This window comes from Canis aureus, chromosome 9, assembly GCF_053574225.1.
Source record: "Canis aureus isolate CA01 chromosome 9, VMU_Caureus_v.1.0, whole genome shotgun sequence".
Taxonomy (NCBI): domain Eukaryota; kingdom Metazoa; phylum Chordata; class Mammalia; order Carnivora; family Canidae; genus Canis; species Canis aureus.
The window spans coordinates 79386265-79399058 of record NC_135619.1 but is presented as its reverse complement, the minus strand read 5'-3'; the positions used below and the strand labels follow the sequence as shown (position 1 = coordinate 79399058).

The window sequence follows — 12794 nt, the reverse complement described above, 5'->3', positions numbered from 1 at the left end:
TCACCATAATAGTAGAATTCCTAGCCTCAACAATCAGACAAAAAACAGAAGGAAATGTTATCCAACTCAGCAAAGAAAAATCAAACGTTGACTCTTCACACACTGCAAGATACTTTAAGTTCAAATCCCAAAGATTCCTTTGAAAAAAATTGCTAGAACTGATACCGGAATTCAGCAAAATCAGAGCATGTGAAATCAATACAAGGAAGTCAGTGGCTCTTCTCTAATGTGCAAATGAAGCAGAAAAAAGAAAATCAAGGACTGGATGCAATTTATAAGTGCACCAGAAATCATCAGATGATGAGGAAAAATCCTAACTGAAGAGGGATGGATCTATACTCTAAACACTGCAGAAAACTTATGAAAGAAAGGAAGGAATAAAAAAGTAGATAGAAAATATTTAAAATCGTTTATATTTCCTTGGTGTTGGTAGTGATCTCTCCTTTCTCATTCATGATTTTATTAATTTGAGTCTTCTCTCTCTTTTTAATAAGGCTGGCTAATGGTGTATCTATCTTATTAAATCTTTCAATGAACCAACTCCTGGTTTTGTTGATTTTTCCACAGTTCTTCTGGTCTCCATTTCATTGAGTTCTGTTCGAATCTTTATTAATTCCCTTCTTCTGCTGGGTGTAGGATCTGTTTGCTGTTTTTTCTCTAGCTCCTTTAGGTGCAAAATTAGCTTTTGTATTTGAGTTCTTTCCAGTTTTTGGATAGATGCTTGATTTGCGATGCATTTCCCCCTCAGGGCTGCTTTTGCTGCATCCCAAAGATTTTGAATGGCTGTATCTTCATTCTCATTAGTTTCCATGAGTCTTTTTAATTCTTCCTTAATTTCCTGGTTGACCCTTTCATCTTTTTGCAGGATGGTCCTTAACCTCCACGTGTTTGAGGTCCTTCCAAACTTCTTGTTGTGATTTAGTTCTAAGTTCAAGGCATTATGATCTGAGAATACGCAGGGGATGATCCCAATCTTTTGGTATCGGTTCAGACCCGATTTGTGACCCAGTATGTGGTCTATTCTGGAGAAAGTTCCATGTGCACTTAAGAATGTGTATTCAGTTGCATTTGGATGTGTGTTCAGTAGATATCTGTGAAATCCATCTGGTCCAGTGTATCATTTAAAGCTCTCGTTTCTTTGGAGATGTTGTGCTTAGATGACCTATTGAGTGTAGAAAGCGCTAGATTGAAGTCACCAAGTATAAGTGTATTATTATCTCAGTATGTCTTAACTTTTGTTATTAATTGATTGATATATTTGGCAGCTCCCATATTCGGGATATATATATATATATATATATATATATATATATATATATATATGATTGTTAATTCCTCTTGTTGGATAGATCCTTTAAGTATGATATAGTGTCCCTCTTCATTTCTTATTACAGTCTTCAGGATAAATTTTAGTTTATCTGATATAAGGATGACTACCCCTGCTTTCTTTTGAGGACAATTTGAATGTAAATGGTTCTCCAACCTTTAATTTTCAGGCTGTAGGTGTCCTTCTGTCTAAAAAGAGTCTCCTGTAGACAGCAAATAGATGGGTCCTGCTATTTTATCCAGTCTGAAACCCTGTGTCTTTTGATGGGGTTATTAAGCACCTTCACGTTCAGAGTTACTATTGAAAGATTTGCGTTTAGTGTCATCACGATACCTATTGAGTCCCTGTTTTTGTTCATTGTTCCATTGGTCTTCTTCTTAAAGAGGAATTTTAAGAGTCCCCCTTAAAATTTATTGCAGAGCTGGTTTGGAGGTTACATATTCTTTTGGTTCCTGCCTATCTTGGAAGCTCTTTATCTTTCCTTCTATTCTGAATGAGAGCCTTCCTGGATAAAGTATTCTTGGCTGTATGTTCTTCTCATTTAGGACCCTGAATATATCTTGCTTCCCTTTCTGGCCTGCCAGGTCTCTGTGGAGAGGTCTGCTGTTAATCTGATATTTCCCCCCATATAAGTTAGGGATCTCTTGCTTCTTCTTGATTTAAGGATCTTCTCATTATCTTTGGAATTTGCAAGCTTCACTATTAAATGTAGAGTTGTTGAACGGTTTTTATTGATTTTAGGGGGGATCTCTCTATTTCCTGCATCTGAATGCCTGTTTCCCTTCCCAGATTAGGAAAGTTTTCAGCTATGATTTGTTCAAATACATATTCTGGACCTCTGACCCTTTTCAGCACCGTCGGGAAACCCAATTAAATATAGATTATTCTTTCTCAGGCTGTCACTTACTTCCCTTAATCTATCCTCATGGTCTTTTAACTGTCTCTTTTTTCCTCAGTTTCCCTCTTTGCCATCAACTTTTCTTCTGTGTCACTCACTCGTTCTTCCACCTCATTAACCCTCATCGTTAGGACCTCTATTTTGGATTACATCTCATTTAATTGATTTTTAATTCTGCGTGATTCGATCTAAATTCTGTAGTCAATAATGTGGAAAATTAACAAGGAAGGAAGCCAGAAATGTTGGAGAGGATGTGGAGAAAGGGAAACCATCTTGCACTGTTGGTGAGAATGTGAACTGGTGCAGCCACTCTGGAAAACTCTGTGTATGTTCATCAAAGAGTTAAAAATAGATCTGCCCTATGACCCAGCAATTGCACTGCTGGGGATTTACCCCAAAGATACAGAAGCAATGAAATGCAGGACACCTGAACCCTGATTTATAGCAGTAATGTCCACAATAGCCAAACTGTGTAAGGAGCCTTGGTGTCCATCGTAAGATGAATGGATATAAAAGTTGTGGTCTCTGTATACAATGGAATATTATGCGGCATTAGAAATGACAAATACCCATCATTTGGTTCGACATGGATGGAACTAGAGGGTATTATGCTGAGTGAAATATGTCAATTAGAGAAGGACAAACATTATATGGTCTCATTCATTTGGGGAATATAAAAAATAGTGAAAGGGAATAAAGGGGAAAGGAGAAAAATATGTGGGAAATATCAGAAAGGGAGACAGAACATGAAAGACTCCTAACTCTGGGAAATGAACTAGGGGTGGTGGAAGGGGAGGAGTTTGGTGGGGGTGGGGGTGACTGGGTGACAGGCACTGAGGGGGGCACTTGACAGGATGAGCACTGGGTGTTATTCCATATGTTGATAAATTGAACACCAATAAAAAATAAATTTATAAAAAAAGAAAACTTACACTATAAATCACAGAAATAAAAGTCTTTTTTAAAATGTTGCAAAACTTAACAAAATTAAAAAAAATAAATTGTTGTAACACTTTAAAAAAAGAAAAAAAAAAGAAAAGCCAAGCACTGTGTATGGGAAGTGACTCTTGTGTCCCCGCATGAGCTTCCTGTGCTCCTCACCCTTGCTGCTGACCATCATTTCCTCTGAGTTCTCATGTTGGAGGCTCCCTCAACTAAGGCAAGTCCTGTCCCCATCCTGTGCTGTCCTTCTCTACAGGAGATCTGTCCCAGATCCTCCTGTAGGGGTCTCGTTCTGGACTGGGGACACCCAGGAAGACCCTTATGATCACTGGCTCCTCTCTGGATTCTCAATGCGCATGTCAGTGTGGGTGTCACATGGTTCCATCAGCCTCCAGGGAAAGGCACTGGAGTCAATGCCATGTCTGGTGGGAGGATGCTAAGTACCACAACCTGCCTCTGAAGAGCAACAAGATTTTTGAAATTTCAACACCTGGAAAGATAAATGATTATGTTTCACACCAGAAGCACATCTTTTCAACGTGAAGAACAACCAGCCTGATGATATACAGCAGAGCATCTACCAATGAAATCACAATTTCACTTTTGAGCATGAGAACAGAATTGCTCTAGTTTATGAAAGCAACACCATGAAAATCAATTGCCAGAATGTACATTCATATAACATATAAACACTACATTACTGGAGACCAATTAGGGAACAGGTCAACACTGAGGAGAGAAGGGGAAAAAAGACTTTTAAGATTTGTGTGGAATCAGAAAAGACCCCGAATAGCCAGGGGAATTTTAAAAAAGAAAACCATATCTGGGGGCATCACAATGCCAGATTTCAGGTTGTACTACAAAGCTGTGGGCATCAAGACAGTGTGGTACTGGCACAAAAACAGACACATAAATCAGTGGAACAGAATAGAGAATCCAGAAGTGGACCCTGAACTTTATGGTCAACTAATATTCGATAAAGGAGGAAAGACTATCCATTGGAAGAAAGACAGTCTCTTCAATAAATGGTGCTGGGAAAATTGGACATCCACATGCAGAAGAATGAAACTAGACCACTCTCTTTCACCATACACAAAGATAAACTCAAAATGGATGAAAGATCTAAATGTGAGACAAGATTCCATCACAATCCTAGAGAAGAACACAGGCAACACCCTTTTTGAAATCGGCCATAGTAACTTCTTGCAAGATACATCCACGAAGGCAAAAGAAACAAAAGCAAAAATGAACTCTTGGGACTTCATCAAGATAAGAAGCTTTTGCACAGCAAAGGATACAGTCAACAAAACTCAAAGACAACCTGCAAAATGGGAGAAGATATTTGCAAATGACATATCAGATAAAGGGCTAGTTTCCAAGATCTATAAACAACTTATTAAACTCAACACCAAAGAAACAAACAATCCAATCATGAAATGGGCAAAAGACATGAACAGAAATCTCACAGAGGAAGACATAGACATGGCCAACATGCATATGAGAAAATGCTCTGCATCACTTGCCATCAGGGAAATACAAATCAAAACCACAATGAGATACCACCTCACACCAGTGAGAATGGGGCAAATTAACAAGGCAGGAAACAACAAATGTTGGAGAGGATGCGGAGAAAAGGGAACCCTCTTACACTGTTGGTGGGAATGTGAACTGGTGCAGCCACTCTGGAAAACTGTGTGGAGGTTCCTCAAACAGTTAAAAATATACCTGCCCTATGACCCAGCAATTGCACTGTTGGGGATTTACCCCAAAGATACAAATGCAATGAAACACCGGGACACCTGCACCCCGATGTTTATAGCAGCAATGGCCACGATAGCCAAACTGTGGAAGGAGCCTCGGTGTCCAACGAAAGATGAATGGATAAAGAAGATGTGGTTTATGTATACAATGGAATATTACTCAGCTATTAGAAATGACAAATACCCGCCATTTGCTTCAACGTGGATGGAACTGGAGGGTATTATGCTGAGTGAAGTAAGTCAGTCGGAGAAGGACAAACATTATATGTTCTCATTCATTTGGGGAATATAAATAATAGTGAAAGGGAATATAAGGGAAGGGAGAAGAAATGTGTGGGAAATATCAGAAAGGGAGACAGAACGTAAAGACTGCTAACTCTGGGAAACGAACTAGGGGTGGTAGAAGGGGAGGAGGGCGGGGGGTGGGAGTGAATGGGTGACGGCACTGGGGGTTATTGTGTATGTTAGTAAATTGAACACCAATAAAAAATAAATTAAAAAAAATAAATATATTGTCATTAGGGAAACTCTGAAGGAATCATTAATCATGAAATCGGAATGGTATGGATAAAAAGTTAATATGCATAACACCAAATATTAAGAATGCACTTTGTGGAAATCATCTATATATATTTTTTACCATCTATATTTTTACCCACGTATTTATCAAAGTAATCAAATACAATATATGAGCCAAAGGGAAAATATGCACAAATTTCATAACCAACAAAGAACTTTCACCTGAATATTATAAGAACCCTCAAAACTCAATAGAAATGAAAACAACATTCATATATAAAGCAGGCAGAGCCTTGTGTGGACATGTTACACAGGAGGGTACAGACTCGTGAAGTAAGCACAGGTGAGGACACTTCCCGCCAGGATCTCTCAGGGAAATTCACATCAACCACAATGAGATGCTCTATACACTCATCACGTGGGCTCAGGCATGAAAGAAGCTATTAAGCTGAGTGAAGTCAGTCAGTTGGAGAAGGACAAACTTTATATGGTCTCATTCACTTGGGGAATATAAAAATAGTGAAATGGAATAACGGGGAAGGGAGAGAAAATGAGTGGGAAATAGCAGTGAGAGAGACAGAACATGAGAGACACCTAACTCTGGGAAACGAACAAGGGATAGTGGAAATTGAGATGGGTAGGGGGATGGGGTGACTGAGTGACAGGCACTGAGGGGGGAACTTGATGAGATGAGCACTGAGTGTTATGCTATATGTTGACATATTGAACTCCAATAAAAAAAGAAAGCACTGACCAGACCATCCTGGGGAGCATGCAGGACCTCTGGGCCTCAACCCTGCAGGTTGGAATGAAAATTAAAGAGAGACCCTGGAAAATCTTTTTTTTTTGGTTCCTCCTGTAATTAAAGATAGATAACCTACCAGGTGACCCAGAAATCCCACTCCTCAGTGGTTGCTCCAGAATAATGAATCCCCATGTTCATGCAAAAATGGCATGTGAGCGTTTATAGTGTCTTCATTTCTGTGAGAAGCTTTGAACACCCCCAAAAGCTTGCATGATTTAAAGAATAATCCCAAGAAGAAAACATCCATCAATGGGTCAGGATTCTGCGATAAGTAGTCACACTATTGACGCACCCACCATCCCAGCGGCATCTCAATACATGATGTTCCATGAAGGTCAGCTGTCTCAGGGATAACTGAGGCCATGCAGCCTGGGGCATTCATACAGCCAGGCCAGGGTCACAGTGATATGGTTGGGCTTTCTTTCCTTCTATCTTCCCCAAACTCAGATGATGAGCTCCTATGCATCAGGCTGCATGCTGCCTTTTTGTGCCCAATGTCCTCATGTATGAAGCCTCCACAGACTGACCCAAACCAGCTCTGGTCCTCTGATGGGGAGTTCCTGAGACCAGAGTTTGATGTGTGTTCTGACAGCAGCTGTCCCCTCCAGCATCTTAGTCTCAGGCTCTCTCGTGTAGTTGAGCAGGACTAGGTTAAGACACCTCCACTGAATCCATTCATCTCCTGCTACTGCCTATCCCCACAACCTGAGGTCTCGACCTTCCTCTCACTCAGCTGGAAATGAGTTCAGGTGTTCAGTAACAGACATGGAGCTCTGTGTAGTGGGTGGTGTGCACCGGGATGGTTGCCATAGTAGCTACACCATGTGATCCTTCCACCCAGAGTTTACCATGGCCTGTTCTCCACATCCTCACCAGCACAAGGTCCTTCTCATTTAATTTGGTGTGGATCATTCATAGCCAGGGAAACAGCTGCAAAGAGATACCTCAGTTATTTGCGGTTGGATTTCTAGGATGATTGGTGTTGTTTGACCTTGATGTATATATGTTTGTTTACTTGTATCTTTTTATTTATTGGAGAGAGAGGCAGCGATTGCACACATAGGGGTAGGAACATTGAGAGAGGCAGACTCCTCTCATCTTGGAGGCCAGGGTTGGGCTGAATCCCAGGACCCTGAGATCATGACTAAAGCCAAGGTCAGATTCTTAATCAACTATCTGCACAAGGACCCACTTTTGCTTGTTTTCTACAGAGAAATCGAAATAGAACTTGTCCCAATTTTGAAAAAAAAATGTATTTAACAGGGATGCCTGGGTAGCTTAGCGGTTTAGCACCAGCCTTCAGCGAATGGTGTGATCCTGTAATCTCAGGATTGAGTCCCGCATCGAGCTCCTTCAATGGAGCCTGCTTCTCCCTCTGCCTATATCTCGGCTTTTCTTTGTCTCTGTGTCTTTAATGAATAAATAAATAAAATATTTTTAAAATATTTTATGTTTTTATTTGGAGAGAAAGAGAGAGATGGAGAGGACCAGGAGAGAGAGAAAGAAAGTCTCAAGCAGATTCCCCATGACCACAGAGCCTGACTTGGGTCTCAAGTCCAGGATCCTGAGATCAAGACGTGAGTCAAAACCAAGAGTTAGATCCTTAACCACCTGAATGGCCCAGACGTCCCATCCTTGAGCAACTATTTAATGGGGGATTTAGATATGTTATTGTTGTGTTCTGTCAGATTTTCTATTGAGGTTGAGAGTCCCTTTTGTTTTTTGGATACTAAGTCTGTCTCAGTATATGATTTAACACACTGTCTCCCATTCCATAGTCTGCCTTCTTGCTCTGCTAATATTTGTTCTTCACACTTTGTGCATGATGTAGCCCCACTCACTGGCTTTTGCTTTTTTTGAATGTGATTTTAATGTCATATCAAAAAAATCACATCCAAGCAAATGTCATGATGTTTTAGGCTTAGTTTTCATGTATGAGTTCTAGAGTTGAGACTTCTGCTTAACTCTTTAATCCATTCTGAGATATTCTGTATCCTTGTATCTGTGTGATGTATGGTAAGGACCAGGTGTCATTATTTTCATGAGGCTGTCCAACACCATTTGTTATAGAGATTATCCTTTCTCCATTGTGTATGCTTAGATATCCTTTGGAGGCTTTCTGACTATACGCACACATTTACTTCTGGGCTCTGTATTATGCTCTACTGTCTACATGTCTGATGTTATGGAGCCACACACTGATATGCTTAATGGGCGACTAAATTTCTGTAGAGGGATGTGTGATGTCTGACTATTGTTCTTACCTCTCATAATTTTATGGTCACTATCATGTGATTTCTTTTTCTGTATGAATATGGATTTTTCTTTTTTTTTTCTTTTTTTTGGATTTTTCTATTATGTAAGAAAACCATTGGTATTTTGTTTAATTTATCAACATTGAAATTCTTAGAAGAAAAAAAGAATCTATACAAATAAAAATATTCCTGGAGATTTAAATAAGTATGAAAAATAAAAATGAAATTTAACAGTCATAGGCACTCTAGGAAAATAGATAGGCCTTAATAAATATAATCAGATTTCAAAGAGAAAAAATGACCAACACCAATGACTCTCGTTGCACATTGAAAGATGAATGGATAAGGAAGATGTGGTCTTTGTATGCAATGGAATATTACTCAGCCATTACAAACGACAAATACCCACCATTTGCTTCAACATGGATGGAACTGGAGGGTATTGTGCTGAGAGAAGTAAGTCAATCAGATAAGGACAAACATTATATGTTCTCATTCATTTGGGGAATATAAATAATAGTTAAAGGGAATATAAGGGAAGGGAGAAGAAGTGTGTGGGAAATGACAGAAAGGGAGACAGAACAAAAAGACTCCTAACTCTGGGAAATGAACTAGGGGTGGTGGAAGAGGAGGGGGACGGGGAGTGGGGGTGACTGAGTGACGGGCACTGAGGTGCGCACTTGATGGGCTGACCACTGGGTGTTATTCTATATGTTGGCAAATTGAACACCAATAAAAAATAAATTAGTGAAAGGGAACAAAGGGAAAGGAGAGAAAATGAGTGAAAATGTCAGTGAGGGTGACAAAATATGAGAGACATGGTCCCAAAATATGAGAGACATCTAACTCTGGAAATGAACAAGAGGTAGTGGAAGGGGAGGCAGGCAGGGTTGGGGTGACTGGGGGATGAACACTGAGGAGGGCACTTGATGGGATGAGCACTGGGTGCTATAGTATATGTTGGCAAATTGAACTTCAATAAAAAAATGTAAAAAACAAAAAAAAATTAAAAAGGACCATAAATAAAATTCAAAGATTCTCATAGAGAAAGTATTGGAACATAGGCAAATTACTTTACTAGTATTATGAATACACTAAAATTGTTTCATGAAGAAGTAAAAAATGTACAATACAGATCAAATACAAAGACTAAAATCATTATCTAAAAGCTTCTGCCTACAAAAGGACAATGAAAGATTTAAGAAGAATAAAGCAAAAAAAAAAAAAAGAGTCCAAAATCAGATGGCTTTTTCTATGAATTTTACCAAGTACTTTAAGAATTAAGGTAAAACTTTTCAATCTCTTCCAAAACAATATGAGAATGGAAATTGCCCAAGTTGATTTAAGGAGGGCAGAATGACTCTGACAGGAAACTCATGCAACGGAAACCACAAGAAGGGACACATGGACAATATCTCAGATGCACATAAATGCAAAACTACTGGCATCCTGAATCCAACAGCACATGGACGGATCGCACAGGATGACCTAGAGGAAATCATGCCTGGGATGCAAGTATGCTTGAACACACCCAGATCATAAATGGGGCCCCTGTATTAACAGAGTGAAGGATTGGATATACATGATTCTTTCCTATGATGCCTAAAACCGCTTGACAATATCTAACACACTTTATCTTCAAAACATATTAACAGTCGAGGCACAAATGTTTCCCTCCGTGAATTAGTCACATTTTATGAAAACCCCACAACCAGCCCTGCATTCAAAAGTGAAAACCTGAAGCCTTTCTGTCAATTCAGGAACCACAAAGGGGGCCATTCCCACCATGAGTATTCAGCATGTTATACTGAAGGAGAATAAACTGTGCCACCCCATATGTCAGCTGGTTCCCTGGATTATTGTGAATAAAATCACAGAAGAATCATCCAGTGGACAGAGATAGGGAACCTCCTGTGTCACCCTGATAGAAAGAAATAAATCTCCCGTGGGAAAATTAACTTCTCCCTACTGGGAGGGGTGAACCATCCTCTTCACTAGAACCATCTGTGGGACCCAGAAGGTTGCAGAAACAACCCTTGTCAGTTCCTCATTAATTCAATGACCCAAACCCCAAATCCTGGCCTCATATCTCCACAAACCCAACGTCTTGTTGTGTAAGAAGCACAAGGGCTGCCTACTTTGGTCATTGTCTGCGTTTTGTGTTCTCTCTCTCATGGGAGCTCATGAATATGCAACATGAAATACATCTCCAATTAGGTCTGTCATATATCTACACAGTAATTAGTCCAGACAAATAAACATATAGAAGAGAAGGAAACCCTTACTGGGGCAATGACTGGAATTCCAATCCAGGAAATGTAGGAAACAAAGAATAAACGATAATTAAATCAATAGAATCAGAAAAACAACTTTGTATCCATATGATATGATCTGTTGCAGGGTCAAACCCGACAAGCTACAAAACCAAATCCTTAAAGAACAATTTCAGGAAATCTATAGGATACAAAATAAACATAAAAAATATATGTAGGTTTCCACACACTAACAAAAAATATTTATAGTTTAAAGGTTGTATTTAATTATTAATGAAAGACACACAGACAGAGAGAGGGAGAGACACAGGCAGAGAGAGAAGCAGGCTCCATGAAGGGAGTCTAATGTGAGACTGGATCTCTGGACTCTAGGATCACTCCCAGAGCAGAAGGCAGACCTCAACCGCTGAGCCACCCCAGCATCCCTAACAATAAAGTATTTAAAAGGTAATTAATGAACCTTATTACATTGACACCGGTGTTAAGAATATAATATGTAGGATTAAGTATTCTGAAAAAGGTAAAATATTGTACACTAAAAGAACCTACATTGATTAGAGATTTTTAAAAACTCAAAAAGGAATGCAAAGGTCATTTTTTCATAGATTTAGCACTTCATAATGTCAGAAGACATTACACACAGTGGTATAGAGATGCAAAGCAATCCTTGTTAATAGTTGTGAAGAGTCAAATCTAGTTCTGGTGCTGATTATACATTCAAAGGACATGCAAATAGGACCCTCCCTTCACTGATTAAACCAGCGCAACCACGACCCTGCAGCTGAGAGAGAAGCCCCAGGCCCAGGATCCCCAGGTGACCCCGTTCGGGATCAGGACAGAACAAAGACGACTAAACATGAAATCTTTGCTCAGCTGGGTTTTCCTTGTGGCTATTTTAAAAGGTAATTCATGGAGAACAAGGGACGTTCAGTCTGTGAGTTGAGGTGAGTGAGAGAAACAAGGGATGTGGTACAATTTTCTGACCAGGATTTCTTGTGTCTGCAGGTGCCCAGGGTGAGGTGCAGCTGGTGGAGTCTGGGGGAGACCTGATGAAGCCTGGGGGGTCCCTGAGACTCTCCTGTGTGGCCTCCGGATTCACCATCAGTAGCAACTACATGAACTGGGTCCGCCAGGCTCCAGGGAAGGGGCTGCAGTGGGTCGGATACATTAGCAGTGATGGAAGTAGCACAAGCTATGCAGACGCTGTGAAGGGCCGATTCACCATCTCCAGAGACAATGCCAAGAACACGCTGTATCTGCAGATGAACAGCCTGAGAGCCGAGGACACGGCCGTGTATTACTGTGTGAAGGGACACAATGAGGGGACCTCAGTGTGAGCCCAGACACAAACCTCCCTGTAGAAGGGGATCAGGACCACCAGAGGGTGCACACTCCTCACCACTTCTGTCTTGAAGGCCCAGGAGCAGGTGAAGATGGAGGTTCTGGGCAGGTTTCCTGTCAGTGTCTGGGCTTCCTCTCCAAGGAGCAGTTTCCCCCAGGGATTCTCTCTGGACACTTGATTTTGTGTTTACCTCTTCAGTCTCTTTCTTAGAGACTTAGAAATTCAAGTATAGCACTTGCACTTCCTTGTACTTAACCTTTCCTGACCCAAAATATTAATCAATTACAAATAACTCCATTCACATCATCTGAACATATTCACCAGTCCTATTAGCACTCACTGTGGATCACAGGACCCCAAGCTAACATACTTCTTGCACATCACGGTATGGAGGAATCTCCGATCAACACAACAATAAAGAGATGTTCCAGAAAAATGTTAAAATTTCCGGGGAGTGAGTGAGATTCCCAGCATGATATGGTAGGGATGTGGACTCAGAGGTCACTCACACTCACACACACACACACACACACACAATCATGAAAGTATAAGCTTTTATACTTTCACATGCGTGTTCGTTGGGAGCCAGGCAAGCCTCTCATCACGTCATAAATTCCTAGATTGTGCCAGGGAAGGACACTGGCTCTGGGTGTATGTTGTGGGTCAGTGGTGG

The 12794-nt window shown here is 40.4% G+C and overlaps 1 pseudogene across 1 annotated transcript in view; it reads left to right on the top strand.

Moving 5' to 3' along the window:
• LOC144319980 (immunoglobulin heavy variable 3-74 pseudogene) overlaps positions 1-12116 on the top strand; it is a 215062-nt pseudogene extending 202946 nt beyond the window's left edge. Inside the window, exon 2 of the transcript XR_013385597.1 lies at positions 11785-12116. The product of XR_013385597.1 is annotated as an immunoglobulin heavy variable 3-74 pseudogene (transcript). The remainder of the gene's footprint in view (positions 1-11784) is intronic.
• The last annotated feature ends 678 nt before the right edge of the window (positions 12117-12794 follow it).